Source organism: Triticum dicoccoides, chromosome 5B (assembly GCF_002162155.2).
Source record: "Triticum dicoccoides isolate Atlit2015 ecotype Zavitan chromosome 5B, WEW_v2.0, whole genome shotgun sequence".
Lineage (NCBI taxonomy): Eukaryota > Viridiplantae > Streptophyta > Magnoliopsida > Poales > Poaceae > Triticum > Triticum dicoccoides.
Genome location: NC_041389.1, coordinates 623752751 through 623762016, shown reverse-complemented (window position 1 = coordinate 623762016; position 9266 = coordinate 623752751).

Below are 9266 nucleotides of genomic sequence, written 5' to 3'. Positions count from 1 at the left end.
AGTCTCCGGACTTTGAGCAAATCTTCCTTTCGAAATGGGAGAATTGCGTCGCTCGCATCGGGAGCGTGCGTGGTCCGATGGAGTTCTGGATTTCCGCAGGGGCGGGTATGCGTGCGGCTCTCAAAGGGTGGGGAGCTAACCAGGGTCGCGAGGATAAGCTGTTAAGAGCGCGCCTGACCGAGGAGCTCGCCCAGCTGGACGCTGCGGCAGATGTGCAGGTCTTTTTCGAGCAGGACTGGGGCCAGTGCTACGCGCTTGAAGCCCAAGTCGAGTCCCTCCTTAGGGCCGAGGAGGAGTACTGGCGCAGGCACAGTGGAATAAAGTGGACGCTCAAGGGTGACGCGAACATGAAATATTGCCACACCTACGCAAATGGCAGATGCCGTAAGTGCGCCATCCTGAGACTTCAATTGGAGCAGGGGCTCCTATTGCGGCAACAGGATATCGTCCGGCACATCTACGAGTTTTACATCCAACTTATGGGTTCCAGGGAGCAATCCAGGGCTCGACTTAGGGCGGATGTGTGGGACCCTGCACTGCGAGTCACGGACGAGGAAAATGAGAACCTGAGCTTGGCCTTCCTTCCTGAGGAGATTGACAAGGCGACGCTGGGTATGAAATCTGACACTGCACCCGGGCCGGATGGGTGGCCGGTGGCGATGTTTAAGCGGTTTTGGCAAGTGCTTAAAAGTCCAATTTTCGACGTTTGCAATGGTTTTATGCGCGGTACGGTAGATATCTCTCGCCTGAACTTTAGGGTTCTCTCTCTGATCCCCAAGGTCCCGGGCGCGGATCACATTAGACTTTTCCGCCCTATCGCTTTGATTAATGTTCCGTTTAAAATTTGTGCTAAGGCTTGTTCTACTCGCATGTCTCCGATAGCCCATCGCATTATTAGTAGGACCCAGTCGGCTTTCATTCGTGGCCGTAACATCTTGGAGGGGCCGTTGGTCCTCCAAGAAATAGTCCACTCCCTAAAACGCGCTCGACAGCCCGCGATTCTCCTCAAACTTGATTTTGAGAAGGCGTACGACCGAGTGAACTGGGAGTTTCTCCGACAAGTCCTCCTGGATCGAGGATTCTCGTCGGTTTGGGTTCACCGCATGATGCAGTTGGTCTAGGGAGGCCAGATGGCGATTGCGGTGAATGGAGAAGTAGGGAACTTCTTCCGCAACAAGCGTGGGCTGCGTCAAGGGGACCCAGCCTCGCCGTTGCTTTTTAACTTTATGGCGGACGCCTTAGGTGCCATGCTAGACAAAGCTCGTTTGGCCGGCCACATCAGGGGAGTGGCGGACAATCTAATTCCGGGAGGAGTGTCTCTCTTGCAATACGCGGACGACACACTTCTCCTATTCGAGCCCGATACACACAGTATCGCTTCGGTCAAGGCAATACTGTTGTGTTTTGAACTCATGTCGTGTCTTAAAATAAACTTCCACAAAAGTGAAGTGGTGTCCATAGGGATGGACGCGATCGAAAGTCAACGGGTTGCCAACTTGCTTAACTGCAAACTTGGCCAGTTCCCATTTACCTACCTCGGTCTCCCCATTGCGGCAAAGAAGTGTGCAATCTCCGACTGATAACCCCTCTCCTCCAAGGTTGCGAATAGGGTCTGCCCGTGGAGGGGCCACTTTATGTCTTCAGGGGCAAGACTAATCCTAACCAACTCCAGCCTCTCTTCTCTGCCCATGTTTGCCATGGGCCTGTTCTTGCTGGCGGACGGGGTATACTCTAAGTTTGACACACCGCGGTCCCGTTTCTTTTGGGAAGGAGCGGGACCGAAACGGAAATACCATATGGTTAAATGGCAGGCCGTGTGTCGTCCTAAAGCCCAGGGGGGTCTTGGGATCATCAACTCCAAGTTGATGAACATCGCACTAATGTGCAAGTGGATCTGGAAAATGACTCAGGGCGAAACTGGACTCTGGATCGACCTCCTCCGTGCAAAATATTTCCCGCATGGGAATTTTTTTGACGCGGCTCCCCGTGGGTCTCCTTTCTGGAACTCCATTCAATCCCTCAAACCCTTCTTTGCTAGGGGTGCAAAGTTTGTGGTTAATAATGGACGCTCTACGCGTCTTTGGCTTGATCTTTGGATTGGCCAACGACCCTTATGGGCGGAGTTTCGCCAACTCTACTCCATAGCGTTCGAGCCCGAGCAACGGGTTGCCTCGGCTCTTCGCGCCTCCCCCCCCCCTTATTCACTTCAGGCGCGAGCTATCAGGGCCGGAGTTGGCAGATTGGGATCGCCTTCAGGCTCTGCTAGCGGACGTCCGACTGTCGGATTCCGCGGATTCGATCTCGTGGAGGCTTTCGAGCTCTGGCAAATTCTCTGTCAAATCCTTGTACAGAGAGCTTTCCCGCGGCCAGATCCCGTCGGCGGCCACGGGGCTTTGAAAGACTAAAATCCCGCTCAAAATCAAGGTCTTCCTCTGGCAACTTTGCCAAGATCGCCTTCCTACCTCTATTAACCTCGCTAAGCGCAACGGCCCCGCCTCCGGCCCCTGTGCGCTGTGTGGGGTCCCGGAAAATGCTGACCATGCCTTCTTCCGGTGCTCTCTGGCTCGTTTTGCCTGGAGCGCGGTCCGTGCGGCCGCGGGAGTGGATTGGGATCCGCGCTCCCGATCTGAGCTCGTGTCTGCCTTGTCTCTGGTTCAAAGCACGTCTCGTAGGGTCATGTGGACTTGTGCGGCGGCTATGCTATGGGCTATTTGGAATATCCGTAACAAGTTTACAATTGAGGGTGTGTTTCCCTCGCATCCCGCTGACGTCATCTTCAAATGCATTGTGTTCTTGCAGCAATGGGCGCCGCTGGGAAGACAACAAGACTCTGATCTCCACCGCCAAGCTATCTGCCGTCTTCGCGCCGTCTACTCCGAGTCACGGGATCCGCCGTCTGATGTGTTGGCTGCCGCATAGCGTTGGACAGCCCCTTTTGGTCCTCGTACCTTCCGAGCCTGCGTGCTCGTAGTTTCTGGGCTGATATTGCCTTGTACCGCAACTCTTCCATCTAGCGGTCTTTCCCTTAAACTTTCGCCTCTCAAGGCGCCTTATGCTGGTCCTGTGGCTGTCATACTCTGCCTAAGTTTGTGGGCTTTATTAATTTAAAGCCGAACATCCCTGACGTCTATGTTCTAAAAACAAAAGACCGAAAACCTAGATACATTGTCCTCCACTGCCCGTCCTGCACCGCCTCGTATGTATATACTCTGCATACTGGATTTGGGTCAAGTCAAACTTTGCAAAATTTGACCAAATTTATTTTTGAAAATATCAACACCTACAATACAAAATATACGAACTATGAAACTACATTTTATAACAAATCGAACAATATTGATTTGGCATTGTGAATATTGAAACTTTTGTCTATAAGTTTCATAAAAGTAGAGATACTTTAACTTCGAAGATAACTTATATGCAGACTCAAAAGGACCGGAGGCAGTATATATACAACCGTATTGCCAAGTCATTTCCACCCAAAAGAATTTTCCCGGTGCGACGGCGCTTACTATCTAGCTTCGACCTCGAGTAACGGCGCTAGGGTAGTTTCGTGTCGATCGAGGACGGCGGCCGAAGGCTAGACCTCGAGCTGCACCTCGGCCTACCATCCTTGCAGACCGCGTTCGATCTCGACCTCAACATCGACCTCATGCTCTTCGCCGGCCCAATCCCGGTGGATAATCTCGCCCTCGTAGTGTACGAGGACCCGGTGGCGGTGGGTGGGGATGGCGTGCCAGTGCCGCCCGGTGTGACAGAGAGCATTACGGTCGTGGACATGGAGATGGGGGGCATAGTCATGCAGAAGGGCCTGGTGTGCTGGGACGATGCGGTCATCGAGGTTGGGGTTTTGGCCACGATGGACGAAAAACACGTCTAGGCCAGCAGATCATCCCGGCTGGTGGGGACGCCGCGATCACTGAGGCCAGGGTTTTTGCCACACTGGACAACGAGCACGTTGAGGCCGGGAAGATCGTCCCGGTCGGCATCGCCGACTCCACCGTGCAGGCGCTGTGCCACCTCCCCTGCAGCAGGTGCTGCCAGCGTGGGGATCCCATTGCTCCCCTGGGTAGATAGCAGTGCACGCCTATCAAGGGCCTGGTGGGCAGGGATGATGCGGTCACCAAGGTTGGGGCATCGGCATCGACGGCGTGCCGGCAGCAGCGCGAGGGCGGGAGCTATACGGGCCCATGAGGGCCCGGCCAGGCATGTGGGCCCACGGGCCTGGTGTGCTCCTGCTATTGCGTCCGGACGGCTACCGTCGCGGACGGTGGAGGTGGGGCCCTCCCGCGTGCCGACGGTGTTGATGCCCTAGTCCCTGCTTTGATTCTTCGCCGCGTTGTCCTCACTTCGCGGTGCCGTGGTGAGACGGAGTGGGGGCCTCATGGCCGCGTTGGCGCAGGGTGGTGGTTGGTTTGGTGGCTGGATCCGGAGCGCCCGAGGTACGGGTTGGGATCGGGGGAAACCCCTGTCAGCAAGGCCAACACCGGCGTGGTGACGCCTGTGGGTGCCACCTGACCTTCCGGGAGGGCGTCGGGGGCTACCCTTCCTTTCGCCTCGTTGTGTACCCGGGGAAACCCTTGGCAGCAGCATCGTCATCATCGCGATCCTTCTTGGAGGTGTTGATACGTGCCGGCGCTTCGGAGTCTTGGAGCCTTGTGGAAGATCCTGGTGGGCGCAGCGATCGCGAGGCTTCTTCGTTTTTGTTGATCCGCCGTTGTCGGCATTTGTTTCTTTTGCTCTTTCTCTGTCGTTTTTTTGGGCGTGACTATGCTGCTTCCGCCCCAGCATCTATTCCTGTATGGTTCGGTTGGTTGCTTTTGTATACAAAGCGGGGAACCCTTTTTCGGCAGAAGGACGGCGTCCGCCCTGCCCAAAACCCGTAGAGTGTGTAGTTCGATCCTCTCGTTGGGATCTCATAGTGCATGTCAACTGTGTCTGGCCGATGGTACTCTCCGGTCGTAGTGAGCTATGGCCTAGCGGTCTCTTGGTCTTTGGTGAAGTTGTTGTATCTTAGTGATCAGCTAGCTCTTCTTAATTATGTTGCAAGTACAATTCTGATTATGAATGCAATCTTTTCTATAACATTGTACTTACACTGGTAGGTGAGGCACCCTTCATTTTTACAATTGTAGCAAGGATTGGTGTGCATAATCGTACATGTTTAACATTTTTCAAATACATGTTTTTTAAATATATTTTTGCTGCCTACTTTTTTCATACACATTTGTATCCGTTTTGTATATATCTAGAACATTTTTTAACATGATTAACATTTGTCAAATACTTCCTCTGTCCATAAATACTTGTCAGAGAAATGGATGTATTAGCTAGATACATTCATTTTTGTTCATTTTTCTGATGATTAACATGTTTTGAACCTTTTTTGGACTATGTGTTAAATATTTTCTGAATACACATCGAATTAACTTTTCAAATGATGCAAAACATTTTCTAAATTATGTGAACATTTTTTATGTTGTATAAATATTTTTTATAAAATGTCACAGACATATTTTTGAAACACATGAACATAGTTTTAAATATAGCGTAAATTTTGTTTGAATGCTAAGTTTTGTTTAGAATTACACAAACATTATTTTTTTGAAACGCATGAACATAGTCTGGCCTGATCCGCGTGTTCATCGGAAGGTAGCCTAGCTGTGTGTGCCCCACTCCGTTGTGAAAACCGAAACCCTAGATACATTGTCCTCCACTGCCTGTCCTGCACCGTGCCGTATGTATATACTCTGCATACTGGATTTGGGTCAAGTCAAACTTTGCAAAATTTGACCAAATTTATTTTTAAAAATATCAACACCTACGATACAAAATATACGAACTATGAAACTACATTTTATAACAAATCGAACAATATTGATTTGGCATTGTCAATATTGAAACTTTTGTCTAAGTTTCATCAAAGTAGAGATACTTTAACTTCGAAGATAACTTATATGCAGACTCAAAAGGACCGGAGGCAGTATATATACAACCGTATTGCCAAGTCATTTCCACCCAAAAGAATTTTCCCGGTGTGACGGCGCTTACTATCTAGCTTCGACCTCGGGTAACGGCGCTAGTGTAGTTTCGTGTCGATCGAGGACGGCGGCCGAAGGCTAGACCTCGAGCTGCACCTCGGCCTACCATCCTCGCAGACCGCGTTCGATCTCGACCTCAACGTCGACCTTATGCTCTTCGCCGGCCCAATCCCGGCGGAGAATCTCGCCCTCGAATTGTACGAGGGCCCGGTGGCGGTGGGTGGGGACGGCGTACCAGTGCCGCCCGGTGTGACCGAGAGCGTTACGGCCGTGGACGTGGAGATGGGGGGCATAGTCATCCAGAAGGGCCTGGTGGGCAGGGACGATGCGGTCACCGAGGTTGGGGTTTTGGCCACGCTGGACGAACAACACGTCTAGGCCGGCAGATCGTCCCGGCTGGTGGGGATGCAGCGGTCACTGAGGCCGGGGTTTTGGCCACGTTGGACAACGAGCACGTTCAGGCTGGGAAGATCGTCCTGGCCTGTATCACCGACTCCATCGTGCAGGCGTTGTGCCACCTCCCCTGCAGCAGGTGCTGCCAGCGCGGGGATCCCATTGCTCCCCTGGGCAGATAGCAGCGCACGCCAGTCAAGGAGGAGCAGGGCCGACATGGTGCAGGTATGGGGGCGCAACGAGCTCCAAAAGAAAAACCACCTATCCAGGGACCTACCGCTGAGCTACATCAGGGAGAACGTGCTGAGCCAGTCGGACATGAACGCGTCCGCCATCGCACCTTCCTGTACGCCGCCGACAACTTACCCGGGCGTGTCCTTGTCCGTCTACGCGAGCAACGTCCGGGCTAGTGGCCAGTCTCACCGCCTGAAACTGAACAAATTCCATCGCTGCAACTCCACCGGCATCAATGGTAAGGGGTACATGCGCTTCATGGTAGACTGCCGCCTGGACGCGGGCGATGGCGTCGAGGTGTGGGATTTTCGGAGGCCACTTGAAATCCGTCTGTCTTCTGATCGCCAAGAATAACGACGTCCACCCCGCCCGAAACACGTAGAGTGTGTAGCCTTTCATCCTCTCGTTGGGATCTCATATTGCATGTCAACTGTGACTGGCAGATGGTACTCTTGTTGTTGTTACTGTTTTTTCTTGTGCGAGGAATGTGTGTTATTGTTGTTGTTGTATCGTAGTGAGCTAGCCTAGCGGTGGCTTGGTCTTAGGTTAAGTTGTTGTATCCTTGTGATCACCTAGCTTAGATTGTCTACACGAAACTGCCCGACCTAACCTAGCGTCGTTTCTCTAAGGAAGGGGTGATCCACTGGATGGGAGAGCGACATGACTGGCTTGCGGGGATGTTACATTGTATAACTTCTTAAAAAAGTGTTACTTACATTTTTTGAATTTCGTGAACATTTTCTAAATGTCATACACATTTTTTTTGAATGGTACACACATTTTCTAAAAATTGAGCGGACACATTCGTTGGGTCAGTGTTTGCGCCATTGGATATGGAGGGATAGGATTCAGGGGGCGATCCGTGGGATAGGAGAGGAGCGACGTAACTGGCTCGCGGGGTTGTGGGTCCGGATCACTGGCGTGGCGGAAACTGCTTCATCTGTAGCGGGTATCGCCGCATGGGCCATGAGCTGTACAATGGGTGCTTAATCCCTGTGGGCTTGCTTTTCGTTTGCATGTAGCCGCATCGCGAAAACCTAAGATACAACATATAAAGACTTAGGGCAGGGCTAAATACGGCGCCTCTCAACCGTCCGTGCCTGCCGTGCCATATGTATATACGGACCGTATTCTTGTTCCCCTCCCAAAACCATTTCCCCAAGTCATTTTTCACTCAAGTAGCCCACAACACGTAACTTCTCTTTGAGTAAGGCAATTTTGTGTCGAGGAAGGTTGAGGGGTGTGTATCCACAGGGATGGATACAGGGGGCCTCGACCTCGAGTTGCATTTCGGCATGCCGTCCGCGCCGATCGCCCACAACTTCAACCAGAACGTCGACCTCACATTGTTCACCGACCCGATCGCAATGGAGGCCGTCACGGTCTTTTTCGGCATGATCCCGATGGAGAACTTCGCGGTCGCGGAGGTGGAAAAGGGTAACGAGCACCATCTCGCCATCGTCGTGTACGAGGGCCCGGTGGGTGGGTACGACGCAGTGACTGGGGTTGGGAGCTCGTTGTTTTTGCACCAGCCGCACTGACTGAGCTGCAGAGCGATCTCGCCATCGTCGTGTATGAGGGTCCGGTAGACGGACTACCAAACACGAAGCAATCTGTGCATGTTTCTCTTATATGATTTCAAACCATGGCGGCACCTAAATTGAATACTAATTGTACAACTTCAATACAAGCATTGCATTTATCACTTGTATTGTAAGTCGCTGATTCTAGATCGACATTGTAGTTACACTGGTAGGTGAGGCGCCCTTCGTTTATAGAATCATAGCAAAGAATGGCGTATCCACTACATAAGTTTTTTCATGTTTAAAATTTCACAAATACATGATTTCTTTCAATTATATGTTTTGCTGTCTAGTTTTTCTCATACTCATTTGCATTTTTTTCTATACATCTAAAACAAGTTCTTACACTCATTTAACATTTTCTACATGATTAACATGTTCTTGAACATACTTGGCCCACGTGTTAAATATTTTTTGAATACTCATCCAATTATCTTTGGAAATGACACAAAACATTTTTTAACTATGCAAGCATATTTTACATATTGTAAGTTTTCTATAATGTCACAAACATATTTTTGAAACACGTGAACATAGTTGTAAATGTAACATATATTTCTTTGAATGCTTACAAATATATTTTTGGAATTACACGAACATTTTTGTTAAATTGCTTCACATTTTAATGAAATTTGTGAACATTTCCTCCGCGCCTACCAAATGGTATCGATTGCAAGCCAATTTAGGAAACGATTTCATGTTTCATGTTGTTTTGTGGGATAATTTCATGTTGTTGTTGTATCGTACTAGTAGTGGACTAGTGGTACCTGTCTCTTTCTCAGTCTGACTACCATTTCAACATTAGGAAAGAGATTCATCTCGAACTCATGTTGTTAAGTTGTATCGATCTTAGCTAACTCTCCTTAATTATTCGTTCGAGTACAACTCCATGTGAAAACATTATGTTTCAGTTATATATATGGATGCAATCTCATGTGTGACTTTGAAATTGGCTTATGCGTACGAGTTATGGGGCATTTGCAATGTACATCTTTTTTTTTGGTGGTGGTGGGGG